General features: G+C 41.4%; 1 protein-coding gene across 5 annotated transcripts in view; it reads left to right on the top strand.

Moving 5' to 3' along the window:
- The window catches only part of Osbp (oxysterol binding protein), a gene marked incomplete in the record, with an annotated part of 248631 nt that overhangs the window by 15195 nt on the left and 216911 nt on the right, over positions 1-16525 (top strand). For 2 of the 5 annotated variants that reach the window (XM_070098717.1, XM_070098715.1), the window contains 1 exon segment: positions 6919-7069. 5 annotated transcript variants of the gene reach the window in all.

The following is a 16525-nucleotide window of genomic DNA, read 5'->3' as shown; positions in this document are numbered from 1 at the left end:
CATTGCTGCGAGTTCTATCTTGGATGGAAATTTCCAGCATGCTATTTACATCCCCTTTATTTATTTCTGTTTTCCATTTATACACCTCAATCATATTCCCCTTAATTCTGTGCCTTTCTAGAGAGTGCAGATTCAGGGCCTCAGTCTATCCTCATAGGTGCTGTATAGCCCTTGTGGCTTAGTGCTTCTTTTTGATTATAATAATAATATCCTCATAGGTAAGCTTTCTGATACATGGGATCAACTTTGTCATCCTCCTCTGTACGTTTTCCAGTGCATTTATATCCATTCTGTAATACGGTGACCAGAACTGTATAGCATAATCTAAACGAGGTCTAACCAAGGATATATAGTTGAACAACCTGAGGACTTCTATTATTTATACTTCTTGATATTAAGCCAAGAATTCTGTTAACTTTATTGCGAACACTAATGCACTGTTGCCTTGGTTTTAGATTACTGCTAACCAGAACTCCTAAATCCTTTTCGCAATCAGTAGTATTAAGATCTACGTTATTTAGTTTATATGTGGCATTGTTATTTTCCTGTCCAACATTTGTCTATATTAAACTGCATCTGCCACTTCTCCGACCATTGCGTCAGTCTCTTCAAAATCATCCTGGAGTGCTCTAATGTCCTCATTAGAATGAATTGGACGGCCTATTTTGGTGTCATCAGCAAATTTGCTTATGTCGCTATTTATTCCCTCATCTATGTCGTTAAATGACTGGTGGTTAGTAAGTTTATTCAGGTATACACAAATACAGTTACATAGATTATCTTACATAGCAGCATATGTGTGGAGAACCTAGGATAACTAAAGGTGTGTAAAAGACTGGTGAATTGGTGTAAATGTCTGGTGGTTGAGTATAAATGTCTGGTGGTTGAGTATAAATGTCGGGTGGTTGCGTATAAATGTCGGGTGGTTGAGTATAAATGTCGGGTGGTTGCGTATAAATGTTTGGTGGTTGAGTATAAATGTCTGGTGGTTGAGTATAAATGTCTGGTGGTTGCGTATAAATGTTTGGTGGTTGAGTATAAATGTCTGGTGGTTGAGTATAAATGTCTGGTGGTTGAGTATAAATGTCTGGTGGTTGAGTATAAATGTCTGGTGGTTGAGTATAAATGTCTGGTGGTTGAGTATAAATGTCTGGTGGTTGAGTATAAATGTCGGGTGGTTGAGTATGTCTGGTGGTTGCGTATAAATGTTTGGTGGTTGAGTATAAATGTCTGGTGGTTGCATATAAATGTTTGGTGGTTGAGTATAAATGTCTGGTGGTTGCGTATAAATGTCTGGTGGTTGCATATAAATGTTTGGTGGTTGAGTATAAATGTCTGGTGGTTGCGTATAAATGTCTGGTGGTTGCGTATAAATGTCTGGTGGTTGCGTATAAATGTTTGGTGGTTGCGTATAAATGTCTGGTGGTTGAGTATAAATGTCGGGTGGTTGCGCAGTACTGGACGCCACATCTGCAGTCTCCGGTAATTAATTAATTTCCTCCAAGAGCGCACTGGGCCTGCAGTACTCCCTCCCCTCCCATGGTCCCTTCCCTTCCCTTCCCTTCCCTCCCCTCCCCTCCCCTCCCCTCCCCTCCCCTCCCCTCCCCTCTTCCCTTCCCTTCCCTCCCTACCCATGTTTCCTCCCATGTCCCCTGAACCTCTCGTTTTCCTTTTCAACTCCACATTTCCTTTCAATCTCCTATTTCCCCTGACCTTGTTTCTTTTTGCTAGCGGTCACGTATAATCTTTAACTACCAAAACGGTAGGATCTTCAGTGGTAACGGTAGAACTATTTACTAGCGGTAACGGTAGGACAATTTACTAGCGGTAACGGTGTGACCTCTATGTACCAGTGAACCTTAAACTAATGCTGTTAATAGGTAGAACAACATACAACCAATATTCAACACTGCCCTGGTTTCTGTTTTTGCTGCTAGTTACGGGCCTCTGCAACTGATTCTCACGGGTTTAGCGTGTTACATAAAAATATTACTAATAAGTACATGAATCTGAGAAATATTTGAGTCATAAGATACTTAAAGTTGAGCAATTGGAAGTCGAGGTTGATTCCATATATAAGGTGTTGGATCTGCATATAAGGTGTTGGAGCCATATATAAGGGATTGGATCCATATATAAGGGGTTGGATCCAGGCATAAGGCGTTGGATCCAGGCATAAGGGGTTGAATCCAGGCATTAGGGGTTGGATCCAGGCATAAGGGATTATTTTCAGACAGAAAAGGTTGGATTTAGAGACAAGGTATTGGATCCAGACATAAAGGGTTAGATCCAATTGGTTTAGTGTCGACATTAAGGAAACAAAGACACGAGTGCAGAACAAGCCTTTATTGGAACAGAGTTTCCCACGTGTAGAGAAAGGCACAAATGGTTGTAAATGGTCTGGATATTCACAAATCTAGGGAAGGGTCGCTTGTGTACAGTTCAGGATATTTATTAAAGGAAACGTTTCGCCACGAGACATTCCCTGTACACAAGTGTCGTTTTCCACAGATGAAGCTGCGTTTTACCCTGTGTAGATAAAGGTGCTTTTTTTTCCTGCGTAGATAAAGCTGCGTTTTCCGCCTGCGTAATATAATAGCAAGAAAGTCATGCTGAGCACAGTGTGTGTTCATTACCAGGAGCAGCAACAGCTCACCGCTAAAGTTTGTTTGTTTTACCTTGCATCTGTCTAGCGCATTGAGGCTTTACAGTCACGTACACTTGTCACTTGGTTTACACATGTCACCAGCCATATTGGACGTGACTCTGCTGGTATTAGCTATGTGATAAACTCTGGATTTCTAGCATTAAGTTATGATCGCTACCCTGTCAGCAGAGCCTTGATGTATATCAATACGTGGTTTGTGGCTTGGTTTGAAGCCTATCTGATTGGCAAGTACGTGCGGGTAGTAGGTATAACCCGTATAACATTAAAAGATCTTTTCTTAAATACAATGTTTTGTCCACAATATGCTTGATTAAGCCTCTTGCATAGACAGTTTAAAGAATGTTGATTAATAGGGCATTAAGGCTTGTTTCACACACACACACACACCAGGGGCCAGGAGCTGTGAATCGATCCCTGCAACCACAACTAGGTGAGTACACGCACACGCACACACACACACACCGAGCATGTCTCCGGAAGCACACATCAATCAGATAACTGCTGCAGCATATGGGCGCCTGGCAAACCTGAGAACAGCATTCCGATACCTTAGTAAGGAATCATTCAAGACACTGTACACCGTGTATGTCAGGCCCATACTGGAGTATGCAGCACCTGTTTGGAACCCGCACTTGATAAAGCACGTCAAGAAACTAGAGAAAGTACAAAGGTTTGCAACAAGGTTAGTTCCAGAGCTAAGGGGAATGTCCTATGAAGAAAGATTAAGGGAAATCGGCCTGACGACACTGGAGGACAGGAGGGTCAGGGGAGACATGATAACGACATATAAAATACTGCGTGGAATAGACAAGGTGGACAAGGACAGGATGTTCCAGGGAGGGGACACAGAAACAAGAGGCCACAATTGGAAGTTGAAGACACAAATGAGTCAGAGAGATAGTAGGAAGTATTTCTTCAGTCATAGAGTTGTAAGGCAGTGGAATAGCCTAGAAAATGACGTAGTGGAGGCAGGAACCATACACAGTTTTAAGACGAGGTTTGATAAAGCTCATGGAGCGGGGAGAGAGAGGGCCTAGTAGCAACCGGTGAAGAGGCGGGGCCAGGAGCTAGGACTCGACCCCTGCAACCACAAATAGGTGAGTACAAATAGGTGAGTACACACACACACACACACACACACACACACACACACACACACACACACACACACACACACCACACACATCAGGTAGGACTCCAAAGAGACCTGGACAGGCTGGACACCTGGTCCAGCAACTGGCTTCTCGAATTTAATCCCGCCAAATGCAAAGTCATGAAGATTGGGGAAGGGCGAAGAAGACCGCAGACGGAGTATAGGCTAGGTGGCCAAAGACTGCAAACCTCGCTCAAGGAGAAAGATCTTGGGGTGAGTATAACACCGAGCACGTCTCCGGAAGCACACATCAACCAGATAACTGCTGGAGCATATGGGCGCCTGGCAAACCTGAGAATAGCGTTCCGATACCTTAGTAAGGAATCGTTCAAGACACTGTACACCGTGTAAGTCAGGCCCATATTGGAGTATGCAGCACCAGTTTGGAGCCCACACTTGATCAAGCACGCCAAGAAATTAGAGAAAGTACAAAGGTTTGCGACAAGGTTAGCTCCAGAGCTAAGGGGAATGTCCTACGAAGGAAGGTTGAAGGAAATCGGCCTGACGACACTGGAGGACAGAAGGATTAGGGAAGACATGATAACAACATACAAAATACTGCGTGGAATAGACAAAGTGGACAGAGACAGGATGTTCCAGAGAGGGGAGACAGAAACAAGGGGTCACAATTGGAAGTTGAAGACCCAGATGAGTCAGAGGAATGTTATGAAGTATTTCTTCAGTCATAGAGTAGTCAGGAAGTGGAATAGCCTAGCAAGTGAGGTAGTGGAGGCAGGAACCATACATAGCTTTAAGATGAGGTATGATAAAGCTCGTGGAGCAGGGAGAGAGAGGACCTAGTAGCACTCAGTGAAGAGGCGGGACCAGGAGCTGAGTCTCGACCCCTGCAACCACAATTAGGTGAGTACACACACACACACACACACACACACTGGGCAGGTAACGTAATACATTGTTTTTTACAGGTAAGTTTGTGATGGACGTCTGTCTTGGCTCCCGTGAGTATTAGTATTGTGTTCTAAGGGGAAACGCTAAACCCGTAAGGATCATTCAGCGTTTAGGGAATAGAGGGCATTTGGGTTTAATCCGAAGAAGGTAAGACTGGCTCCAATTCCTTGGATCAGGAGCCCTTGGCCAGCATCCTTATGCATAACGAGTTCAGAACCTGGAGAGTCACTTGTCTGACTCGCCTGTGTCACCTTACCATGTGTCTTATGGTGTTTGACTCACCTGTGTCACCTTACCATGTGTCTTATGGTGTTTGACTCACCTGTGTAACATTACCATGTGTCTTGTGGTGTTTGACTCACCTGTGTCACCTTACCATGTGTCTTGTGGTGTTTGGCTCACCTGTGTAACATTACCATGTGTCTTGTGGTGTTACTCACCTGTGTCACCTTACCATGTGTCTTGTGGTGTTTGACTCGCCTGTGTAACATTACCATGTGTCTTGTGGTGTTTGACTCACCTGTGTAACATTACCATGTGTCTTGTGGTGTTTGACTCGCCTGTGTAACATTACCATGTGTCTTGTGGTGTTTGACTCGCCTGTGTAACATTACCATGTGTCTTGTGGTGTTTGACTCGCCTGTGTAACATTACCATGTGTCTTGTGGTGTTTGACTCACCTGTGTCACCTTACCAGGTGAAATTACTGGTGACCAGTAAATTATTATTATTACGTATCGCCCTACTTACCATACCCCCTTCACACCCCTTTTCTGTCTGCCACTACTTCCCCTACTTACTACTACCACTACTTCCACTGCCAACATTACATCTACCACTACTTCTTCACTTCCTTCTTCCTCTGTCCCGTCCCTGTCCCCCTCTCCTGCATATACTGGCTCCCTCACCGTCGTGTGTTAGTGTGACTTGTAACTGGTGCAGATCGGACCGAGACGTCGTCATAAGCTTCTCTCCCATGTGCGGGTTATTTGTATATATACCTAAAGGATGGTTGGGTCGTTATTGGCAGTTTTTATGGTTCAACTGTGATACTGGTTTCTGTATAATTAAAGAATGCCGCTTCTAATGGGTTCAAATATTTTTAAGGTATTGTATCTTACCTAGAGGATGGTTCAAGTCTTTTTTGCACTATACATATTAATTTGGCAATTTTATATTATGACTAATGAAATGGTAATAACACGAGTTTTAGGACTCACCAGGGGTTCAAACTTTACCCGTTCCGTGGTTTATATATTTTTCCTGCTGTAACTTAATTGTTGTGAGCGGCTTCAGACTTACAGAAGCCGAGAACACTGGTAGGATTACCGGCAACATGTTACGTAAAATGACAAGAGTGCAACTAATGTAACATTTTATTTTGCCGCAATAAAATGTCACATTAGTTGCTAGTGTGGCCTTTAACTTGGACAACTTTATAACACAAGAGGTGGCACACGTAGCTAATTTTCCTCTAATAGTCTTCAAACTTTTATCACTGTTTTGCTCAAAGGCTTGTGTTGCTATTAGGCTGTTTAAATACCAGTATGTCAGTTTCGTTAAACAAGTTGACATATAGGTTTGTGTATGCTTGCTTTAGAATTTTTTGAAAAAGAGTTCTGAGAGGAGTGATGATGATAATGATATTGATATTGATGCTGTTCAAGCACTAATGACAGAAAGTATTATTAAGGTAGAAATGAAAACTTTGAAATGTGAGAATGTCTTTTGTGCTCGACTTCAAACTGTCAACACAGGAGGAACGTTCGGATTGGTTTTGAATTGTATACGTTCCAATTTGCCATTTTTTTTTAAAATGTAATTTTGGTTAGTGTGTTGTTACTCGAGAACGCCTCTTGTTAATGGCTTGCAACTCTCCTCTTTGGTGTGTGTTAGATGAAGTTTTGACTTGTGATCAGATTGTGTAGCTGCCAGTTTGCCAGTTTTATTTAAAACATGAGGAGTGTCATACCTTTCTGGTAAACTGAAGAATTGTTGTATCAGGTTGGAAAAACTAAACGTAATACTATGTTAAATGATGCCACAAAGTGGTGGATGTTGGTGGGAGGCAGCGCTGTGGTGGTGAGGGAAGATGTTGAGGGTTGTGTGTGCGCGCGCGCGTTTGAGTGCGTTTGTGTGTGTGAGTGCGTGTGTGTGCGTGTGGTCACTGGGTGCCAAGCCACACACCGGTTTGGTTGCCACTGCTGCAGCAGCAGCAGCAGCAGCTTGCATCGCCGCTAGCAGCCCGCCTCACTTAACACAATTGTGGGGTAGCAGTACAAAGCGGGCAGGGTAATGTATCTCCCTCCCGCCACACTGCTAGTGACAAGTGTTCCCAGGTAATTAATTCACCTTGTGTTGTGCTGAAGTGACGCTCTTGTGATGCTGAGGGATGCTCTGGTGATGCCCTCAAGTCTACACAATTTTAGTGATGCTGTAACGCGGTATTGTACACCCATACGCCTCCTGACTTAACTTTCACTGTAATAAGTGTTGCGTGGTGATTCATATACACTGTGCCCTTCGAAGGTGACGATATTGTGCTCTAGTGACTTCAGAAAGTCTACAAGATATTAGTAATATTGTGGAGTTGAAGGAGAATGCCTTCCTTGTACCACAGTTCCTCCGTAACAAAAGTTTTGTGACAGATAATATACACTGTGCTCTGTTAAAGTGACGGAGATGTGTTGACAGGCGGAAAGTATAAATAATTTTAGTGACGTGACGTTTAACAGCAACACAGTTCCCCCGTAACAAGTGTTCTGTGACGATTGATATACACTGTGCTCTACAGTTGTGGTGAATGAAAGAGAGTTGGTGATTTTGGTGATGTTATGGCGAGGTCGGTGGTGCTGGTGGTGGTGCTGAAAAAATATATAACGATGGCGTTGCAATCATAGCACATCAGTAAGTGCTTTATTGAAATGTTTTCCACAGTGAAATAAATTTGTAATTGCAGGTGGAATTGTATGTGAATAGTGACGAGTTGGAATAAAACGAATCACTTAATGCACTTCAGATATTATCAAGTAAAACTGATATAATGTCTTGCCTTATAGGTAAAATTGGTCACTTAGCAAGAACTCTTTTAAAATTAAGGCTTTTCTAAAATTTTCTCTTATACGTTTAAAGATGTATATTTTTTATTTATGTTAATGTAAAAATTAATAATTTTGTACCAAAAGAATCTTAGAAAACTTACCTAACCTTATTATAACAAGCTCAATTTAATTTAGCCTAATCCAACTAAATACATTTTAGAGAAGTTTACAATAATTTAATAAACAATGAAATATATTTTTTTATCGTTGGCTTCAGGATGATTTTTGCGAAATTATTGCATACACAAATTTTCGCTTGCCTTATTTAAGCCAAAATCGCAAGTTTTACCCATTCAGTCCTACATTATATATATATATATATATATATATATATATATATATATATATATATATATATATATATATATATATATATATATATATATATATATATATATTATTATATTTATTTATTTATTTATAGCATTTCTCTAGTATTAGATGAGAATATTCGTTAACAAAAATACGGAATTGGCATTGTAAATGCAAATAGTTGTTTAGCAGTGATCGGTATAACCACACTGGTGATAACCATTTATGTTAGCAGTTAATAACCAGGGATTTGCGGGGGCACGCTGGGTTTTAACGAGGGAATTATGCAAGTTAGTTGGTTTATAACGAGGGAATTGTGTGGGTAGGTTGGTTTGTAACGAGGGAATTGTGTGGGTAAATTGATTTGTAACTAGGGAATTGTGTGGGTAAGTTGGTTTGTAACGAGGGAATTGTGGGGGTAGGTTGGTTTGTAACGAGGGAATTGTGTGGGAAAGTTGGTTTATAACGAGGGAATTGTGTGGGTAAGTTGGGTTTATAACGAGAGAATTGTGTGGGTAAGTTGGTTTATAACGAGGGAATTGTGTGGATAAGTTGGTTTATAACGAGGGAATTGTGTGGATAAGTTGGTTTATAACGAGGGAATTGTGTGGATAAGTTGGTTTATAACGAGGGAATTGTGTGGGTAAGTTGGGTTTATAACGAGAGAATTGTGTGGGTAAGTTGGTTTATAACGAGGGGAAATGTGGGTGTGTAGGGTGAATGAAGAAGGTAATCGGCCTGGCCTCCCTACCGCGATGAAACATGCAATTATCGATCGTTCGTTCGTGTGTGTGTGTGTGTGTTGGTCCTAACCCTCTTGAATTTTATCATATCTTAATATGAAGTTCTGTCAGTGATTTATGATTGTGGGGGGTCCAGTCTCATCTCCCCACACCGCCTCCTACACAAGTTGTACCTGCAGTGTTGGTTTCTCGTCTCTCGGGCCGTAGTTACTCTTGAAACTGTGCACTGTCCCCACTACTTCCTTATCCAACTTTTATACTTAGAGAGAGGAGATTACGATTACCTATTTATAGGTAATTTCGTAGGAATCTTGTTTAATGTGTGGGTATTCCCCTAGTTGTTTGGGGGGTCGAGCCTTGGTTCCTTGCCCTGTCTCATACTAGTAGGTTCCTCGAGTGACATTGTTGACTAGCCACTTGAGGTGTATCATGTTGACAAGTCACTTGAGCTCTATCATATCTGCTCATAGCTACAGAGTTCACCTGCTTGTTGTATAACATGTGTTCTGTGATAAAGCTGCATTATTCAGGGTAGTGTTAAGTATCCACAAGAGACTTCATATTACTAAATAAAGTCTTATCTGTGTGATGGGAGAAAGGTTAGGTTAGGTAAGATTCGTCAGGAAACAGGATGCTTTTTTCCTGACGCGGGTCTTAGTCATATGATGACCCACACCTGGAGCTTTTGATCATCTGACCGAGGCCTTTTACTTGCTTACCCATCTACCCCTTGAAAAATTATTTTTTAAGATATTCGTGCATGGAGAAAATAATGCCGCGTCTATTTGCAGCGACATAAATTGAGCTTCTGTGTTGAGTGACCCGTCATGTAATAATGAATTTATCATACTTTTTTAATTCCCGTAGGTTTGACATGTCTTCTATGATGTCTTCCCAGGCAGCTACTACTTGTTGGAGAGATCATTTTCCAGTGTGTCGCATAAATTGCTTGTTTAAACGTTATGGTTTCTATCTATTCTTGGCATCAAGCCATCCTCGGTGTCTGTTTTTTTCATAACTTTGTATAAATGTATATATAAAGATGTCCCGGCGAGTCTGCAATCATAGAGTGAAATAGATAGCACACATTCTTCCGTTTATACATGTGAGATAAGCATATCTGCTCTCCTTTTCCAGTTTCCAGGTTCTTTAGTTTTCTAATAAGCTTGATGAAGGTCTACACAGAGCTAAACATTCAGTGTATGTTGTGCGATCTGTTCTTTCACTTCATAACTCGTATTTCCATTGTAATATATTATGGTGCAAAGACCATACCTTTGTTATGTACGTATTCCAAATTCGATCTTGCTTGTTATAAAAACCTTAGCATTTCTCCCTCGTTGCAAAACTCTTTTAAAATTAGTCAGAATCACACAACATTTTCACATTATATCGAGGGTTTTCTGACGAATGTTTGTTAAATATAATCGCCACAATGATTTTTTTTATACGGTGGTTTTAAAGATTGATCTGACAAACTATAAACTTTATTGGATCTATTTGTATTGTCATCCATTATCATTATGTTGTATTTACTAACTTTATATATTTTATGCCCCGATTGCTCACTTTATATATCATCTTAGTTTATATTTTTTCCACCCTCTACTAACCTTCATAAGAAAATAAGTGTAGAGCACTGTACTGTGGTAGGTGTCTCTCTGCTAGACAAGTCCTACTCTCAACCATTCATTCCCACGTCTTCTTGAGAACAAATGACGTGAAATAGCTCTGTCTTGTATATTTTTGAACCACTGTGTGGAGTGTGTTAGCGTTTGTTGAGATGTTTGAGTTAATGCGAGTGTGGGAAGATGAAAGGAATGTTATTGTGTGTGTGTTAAGGTGGGAGAATGAACATGTATCACAGGTGGTGATGGACAAGATTGTTGATGTGAGTGTGTGTTAGTGAAGGTTAGAGAGAACATAGTGTGTGTTAGTGAAGGTTAGAGAGAACATGTATCACACGTGGTGATGGACAAGAGGCTTCACATAACATTGTTGTGTGAGCTCGGTCAAGGTCATCACCGCCAGGTTCTTGGCTTCTCTTTCACTGTTGGACTTAAGTATTACTCATGTCAAGTGTTTTGTGTGAGCCTTAATGCGTTTGTGTGTGTTCGCCTAAATGTGGTTGAAAGGGTCGAGTCTTAGCTCCAGGCCTCTTCTCGACTTGCTTGCCTCATTCCCTCTATCTTAAGCTTCTGGGGTCCTATCGTACATGCTCTTAAATCTATGTATGGAGTTTGACTCCACAACTTCTTCACCGAGATCGTTCCGTTTTCCAACCACCCTGAGACTGAAAAAATACTTCCTGACATCAGTCTCTCGTGTGTGCGCACTTACCTGGTTAGTAATCAAGTATCAACACCTGGCACACTTATTAAGTATATATTTTAAAACTTCCTCGTATAGGTATTTCCACTTTTTACTTTTACACATCAGTTTTACAGGCTAGGAGCTGTTGTCCTGCCTCGGCTCATTTCAAAGCTCAGCCCCCTCTGTACTACTACCTACAGGATACAACCCACAACAGTCGATTAATACTCAGGTTCATACTTGATAGGTGAACAAGGGCAGCAGGTGTAAGGAAACATGCTCAACGTTTCTACCCATGCAGAGTATCGAACCAAGGACACTCAGTATGTGAGCTGAGTGCGCTGCCAACCGAACCACTTTGACTACTCTGAGGATAAAGTATTTCTGAGAGTCCAAGTGGCTCATTTACATTTTTAACTTCCAACTTCGACCTTTTATCTTTCATCTATACCTTTCAGTGGGTCCTTGTCTGCCCTACCAAGTCCCCGAAGATCCTGTACGTTGTTATTATAACCCCCCTTAATGCGTCTAGTCTGTAAAGTGGTTACCTTCCGTTTATTGAGTCTTTCTAACTTCCCACTCTCAGCTCAAGCACTAGTCTTGTTGCAATTTCTGCATATTTATTTAGTTTTTTACATGTTTGAGGTAGGATCGAGCTTGCACTGTGCCATGCACTGACTGAATCACACAGGCTTAGTGCTCTACATAAATCATAATCTACGCGATCATACATCATAATCTAACTAAAGGCCCTGAGAAGGGTCCCGAGTCTTACTGAAAGTATTAAGTTATTTTAGTAGTGCTAATGAAGATGGAATATTCTTGTATATTACCCTTAGTCACCGTATGAATCACTATATATATATATATATATATATATATATATATATATATATATATATAAGGGGGAAAGCGAGTCAGTGAGAGCAGATTCATGGTATAGACTAACAAGTCCAAGGGCATACAAGTGTACATGTACGCATGAAGACGCTCGAATGCTTACATGAAAAATATAGACTAACATGGTATTGAAAGTATTATATATATGTATATATAAATGGAATTTAAAAAAAAATTGTCACTGGAAGATCATGTAAATGAATTTGAGACTCGCTGGCACTAAAAGTGGATGAAGAAATGTGAAAAAAATGTAGCGCGAAATTGGAATATATTGCAGTTTGTTTTTCCCGCGTCTAAAATATGATGTGGATGAGCAGGACAAGGTTCAGAGAGCTACAAAATGGTTACCAGAGGTGGAAAAATCCGAGTTCTGAAAGGTTGTTAACATTGAAGATGACAACTTGACTCGTAAGAGGAAATGAGAAGAAGCAATAACCACATAAAGGAGGCCTGGTCACAGACCGGGCCGCGGGGGCGTTGACCCCCGGAACTCTCTCCAGGTAAACTCCAGGTAAAGGGTCATAAAAGAACAAGAAATGATAGATAAAGAAGACTTCTTAATTCCTGTAACAGAGAAAAAGAGGTCCAAGTTGTAATTAAAAAAAAAAGTGGAGATCAAGGGGTATAAATTATCTTCCTCACAAAGTGGTAGAAAAGTGGAATGAATTAAAAGTATTAAGGTGCTACAACCATTGGAAATTGTTAACAATTATTTGATGAAAATTACTGATGACGGAACTCCACTAACATGTCTCCTGTAGCTACGAATATGTAATTAAAAATAATTACACATGCGTATGCTTGCACACGCTTTCACAAGCATGCACATGCACGCACGCGCATGCAAAAACATGGTAGTCCTCTGCTTGTCGTCAGAAGCGCAGTACGTAGTTCATTAAAGAGTAGGATGAATTTCCCGAGTGATTGTGATGTTTGATGTGAGGTGATGTGTGGAAGTCACCAGTTTGTTATTATTAAATACAGCTGCTGTTTGATTGCTTCCCCCAGACGGCGTTTCCTCTCATCGATTTTGTCTGGGCGGCCACAACAGCAGCTGCGGGGCGCTGGTGGCAACGGTGTTAATGGTGATGGTGGCTGGTGGTAGTAGTTGGTGGTAGTGGTGATAACGGTGTTAATGGTGGTGGTGGCTGGTGGTAGTAGTTGGTGGTAGTGGTGATAACGGTTTTAATGGTGGTGGTGGCTGGTGGTACAGGTAGTTGGTGCTGGTGGTTGGTGGTAGTGGTAATAATGGTGTTAATGGTGGTTGGTGGCAGTGGTGGTAACAATGTTAATGGTGGTTGGTGGCAGTGATGATGACAATGTTAATGGTGGTAATTGTTGTTGGTAACGCTATTAATGGTGTTAGTGATGGTAATGGTGTTAACAGTGGTGACGGTAGTGGCAGTAGCTGTGTAATTGATGGTGACGGTGTTCGTGGTGGTGGTGGTGGCATTAGTAGTAACTTTTCCTTTGATATACCATTGATGTGTTTCAAGAGCTTTCCTACTCTCGCAGCGCGGCCCTGGGATAGGCTTGTCTGGTGTTTGCCTAGTCGAGCAGGCTGGTACTGCCGGCGACCCTCTGGCCCACATATCCATCACATCCTGGTTGATCTGGTTGTCTAGTATTCTCTTGAAAACTTCTACACTTGTTCCAGCAGTGTTTGATATTTTCTGGTAGAGTAATGATAGTGGTATTGTTTATAGTGTTGGTAATGGTGTTAATGACTGATGGCAACGGAAGTGACAATAACAGTGTTGTCGTTTCTAGTAGTAATGGTCGTTGTGGTAATTGTATTTATTATGGTGGCTGTGGTAACTTATCTTAATTGTACCGAGGATTATCACCCCTATCCACGGCCATTTCTTATATCACGCCTTCAGATGTAACCACTAGTAGACCCCGGTCACCTGTGACGCCGTCCCCAACTGCTGCACATCACTCTTACACCATTGTAGAGGTTTACATTCTCATGCCTCTGCTCTAGGCTAAGGAACTGAGCATCTTTAAATTACCTCTTCACTTCTTCCACTGTCTGCAGCACTAAAAATCACTTATTTATTCGACTGAGGAAGCCTGATTCACGAGCGAAATGTTTAAACAATAAAGATATCCAAGTGTTGCCTCCTAAAATGGGAAGGAAATGTTGGAGGAATAAAAACTTAAAAAAAAAATACATAGTAAAGCTGAGTGCATAGTGAATGTTGGAAGTTTGCAAATTTGCTCGTCATCTGACGTGTTCATGAGAGAAAAAAAAACAGCAAATCTGCCTGAGTGCAAAATATTTATCAGACTTTCGTTTTACGCTCATGTGACAAGACGGTAAAGCCTCCTTGGATGGTTGTGGTAGTGGCTATGGTGTTATTTGTAGTTGTAGGGATGGTAGTAGTTGACTGTGGTTGCGAGGGGAGGGTTGTTATTAGACGTGGAGCGGAAGTAATTGTTCATGAATTACAAGGGTGACTAACTCAGCCGGTGTTGGGGAGAGAGTTTGTTCGCTAGTGGCTGCTGCCTTGTATTGTTTTCATGAAACGCGAAACCCCTGTTGGCTATTTAGGAGGACAGGTGGAGGATCGATCCTCCGTTCGCCAGTGGATATTTTTTTTTTTTTTTTTGTAAATCACTGGTGATGGGCAGCAGGAATATGGTTGTGTAAATTGCTGTTGGTGGTTGATTATATATATATATATATATATATATATATATATATATATATATATATATATATATATATATATATATATATATATATATCGTTTGGTAAATAGTGTGGGTTGAGAATATCGCCTCGTAAATTACTGATGACAGTTAAAGGAGAATTAATCTTGTAAATAATGGTAGAAATCTTTTATCGTGTAGCAAGCATATAATGTCCCAGAGCGACCTTGCAAGACGTAATAATATTGACGTTTAAAGATGGTCAAAATTATCTGGACTTCTGTAATGGTTATGTGGGCTCTGTTGACTCCTCATGGTTCCTTGATGCTGTTGAGGGGGCTCTTGATCTGAGGAATGGGACCTGTGCTCCAGTTCCTGGACTCGAGGCTTAATTCCTTCCTCTCCCCCTCCCCCGGGAGCTGTATGACCCCTACTGGTTTAGCACTCCCCCATGAATGTAATATGCAGTATTGAACGTCTCACCACCACCATACATCAACTATCATGACCTTACTAACCAGCACTACAGTAATATATCCAGTGTCACCACCACCTAACAACAACTACCACCAACACCAAGAACAACCATTCCCAACACCACGTGCAGCCACCATTACTTAACACCAGCAACCACTGCAACCTACCACCAGTTGTAAGCTACTAACCTACAAAGTCAGCACAACCACCAACCCCTCCCCCCCAGTCTGTGCTAGTACAGAAGTATCGACATTGTGTCCAAGACTATTTATGCTGATATGTTTGGTTTTTATAGCTTGTCCAGTGGTCATTTACGTCACTTTTCCATATTGTTGTGAGATGTTCCAGGCGCTGTCATCCACTCTTCTTCCTCTCTCCTTTTACTCTTTCTTGCCAGACACGCCACTCCTGTTTTTTTTTCTTTACTCTCTTCTCGTGTTCCTGCAACTTTTCCATTTTCTGTTCTCTGTTCATTTTGAAGTTCTAGCCTCTTTGACTTCCTCTTGTCCGCTTTCTGTTTCAAGAAGGTTGGCAGGTACACATTGTTTTCACTTCACCCACCAACCTGTGTAGCTTCACTCAACCTACTTGTCTACATATCTTTCTGCCTTGCATCTCTCTCTCTCTCTCTCTCTCTCTCTCTCTCTCTCTCTCTCTCTCTCTCTCTCTCTCTCTCTCTCTCTCTCTCTCTCTCTCTCTCTCTACCTGTTTGCATCTTTCTCTGTACCTTGCTGTCTACATCTTTCTCTGTACCTTGCTGTCTACATCTTTCTCTGTACCTTCATGTCTGCATCTTTCTACCTGTTCGCGTCTTTTTCTGCTGTCTATGTGAATTTTCTCTGTACTACCCGTATGTGTCTAGCAGCATGTTGCTCTTTAATATACATCTGATTTCTTGCTCATCACCAGTATCATTGTTACATAATATATGTACCTACCTATGTATATTTGAAAGTGAAGTTTTAAATAAAATATAAAACAAATCTCTGGTTACCATCAATATCTTTGGTAGGGTTACCGATTGGAGAGGCGTATGGAGAAGGTGCTATGGTGACTTTCCTCCTGGGAAGGGGATGAGGGAGAAGCCCCCTTTCTTTGAAGTGTAAGTGGGTGCTACTGATAGTGCTGTGCTGGGGGAGGAGTCGATAGATGTGTGGAGGATGAGGAGTTTGGGACGAAGTCTGGCTTGTATATGGCGGAAGAAGGGGCGGTTAGGGGGTATTGGCATACTAGAGGGGGAAAGGGAGGGAGGGTTATGCAAATGAGTGAGGGTACATTGGTCAGGGAACCT

The sequence above is a fragment of the Cherax quadricarinatus genome, chromosome 64 (genome assembly GCF_038502225.1).
Source record: "Cherax quadricarinatus isolate ZL_2023a chromosome 64, ASM3850222v1, whole genome shotgun sequence".
NCBI classification, from domain to species: domain Eukaryota; kingdom Metazoa; phylum Arthropoda; class Malacostraca; order Decapoda; family Parastacidae; genus Cherax; species Cherax quadricarinatus.
Note: the sequence above shows the minus strand (reverse complement) of the source record. Positions and strands in the feature narration are given on the sequence as shown.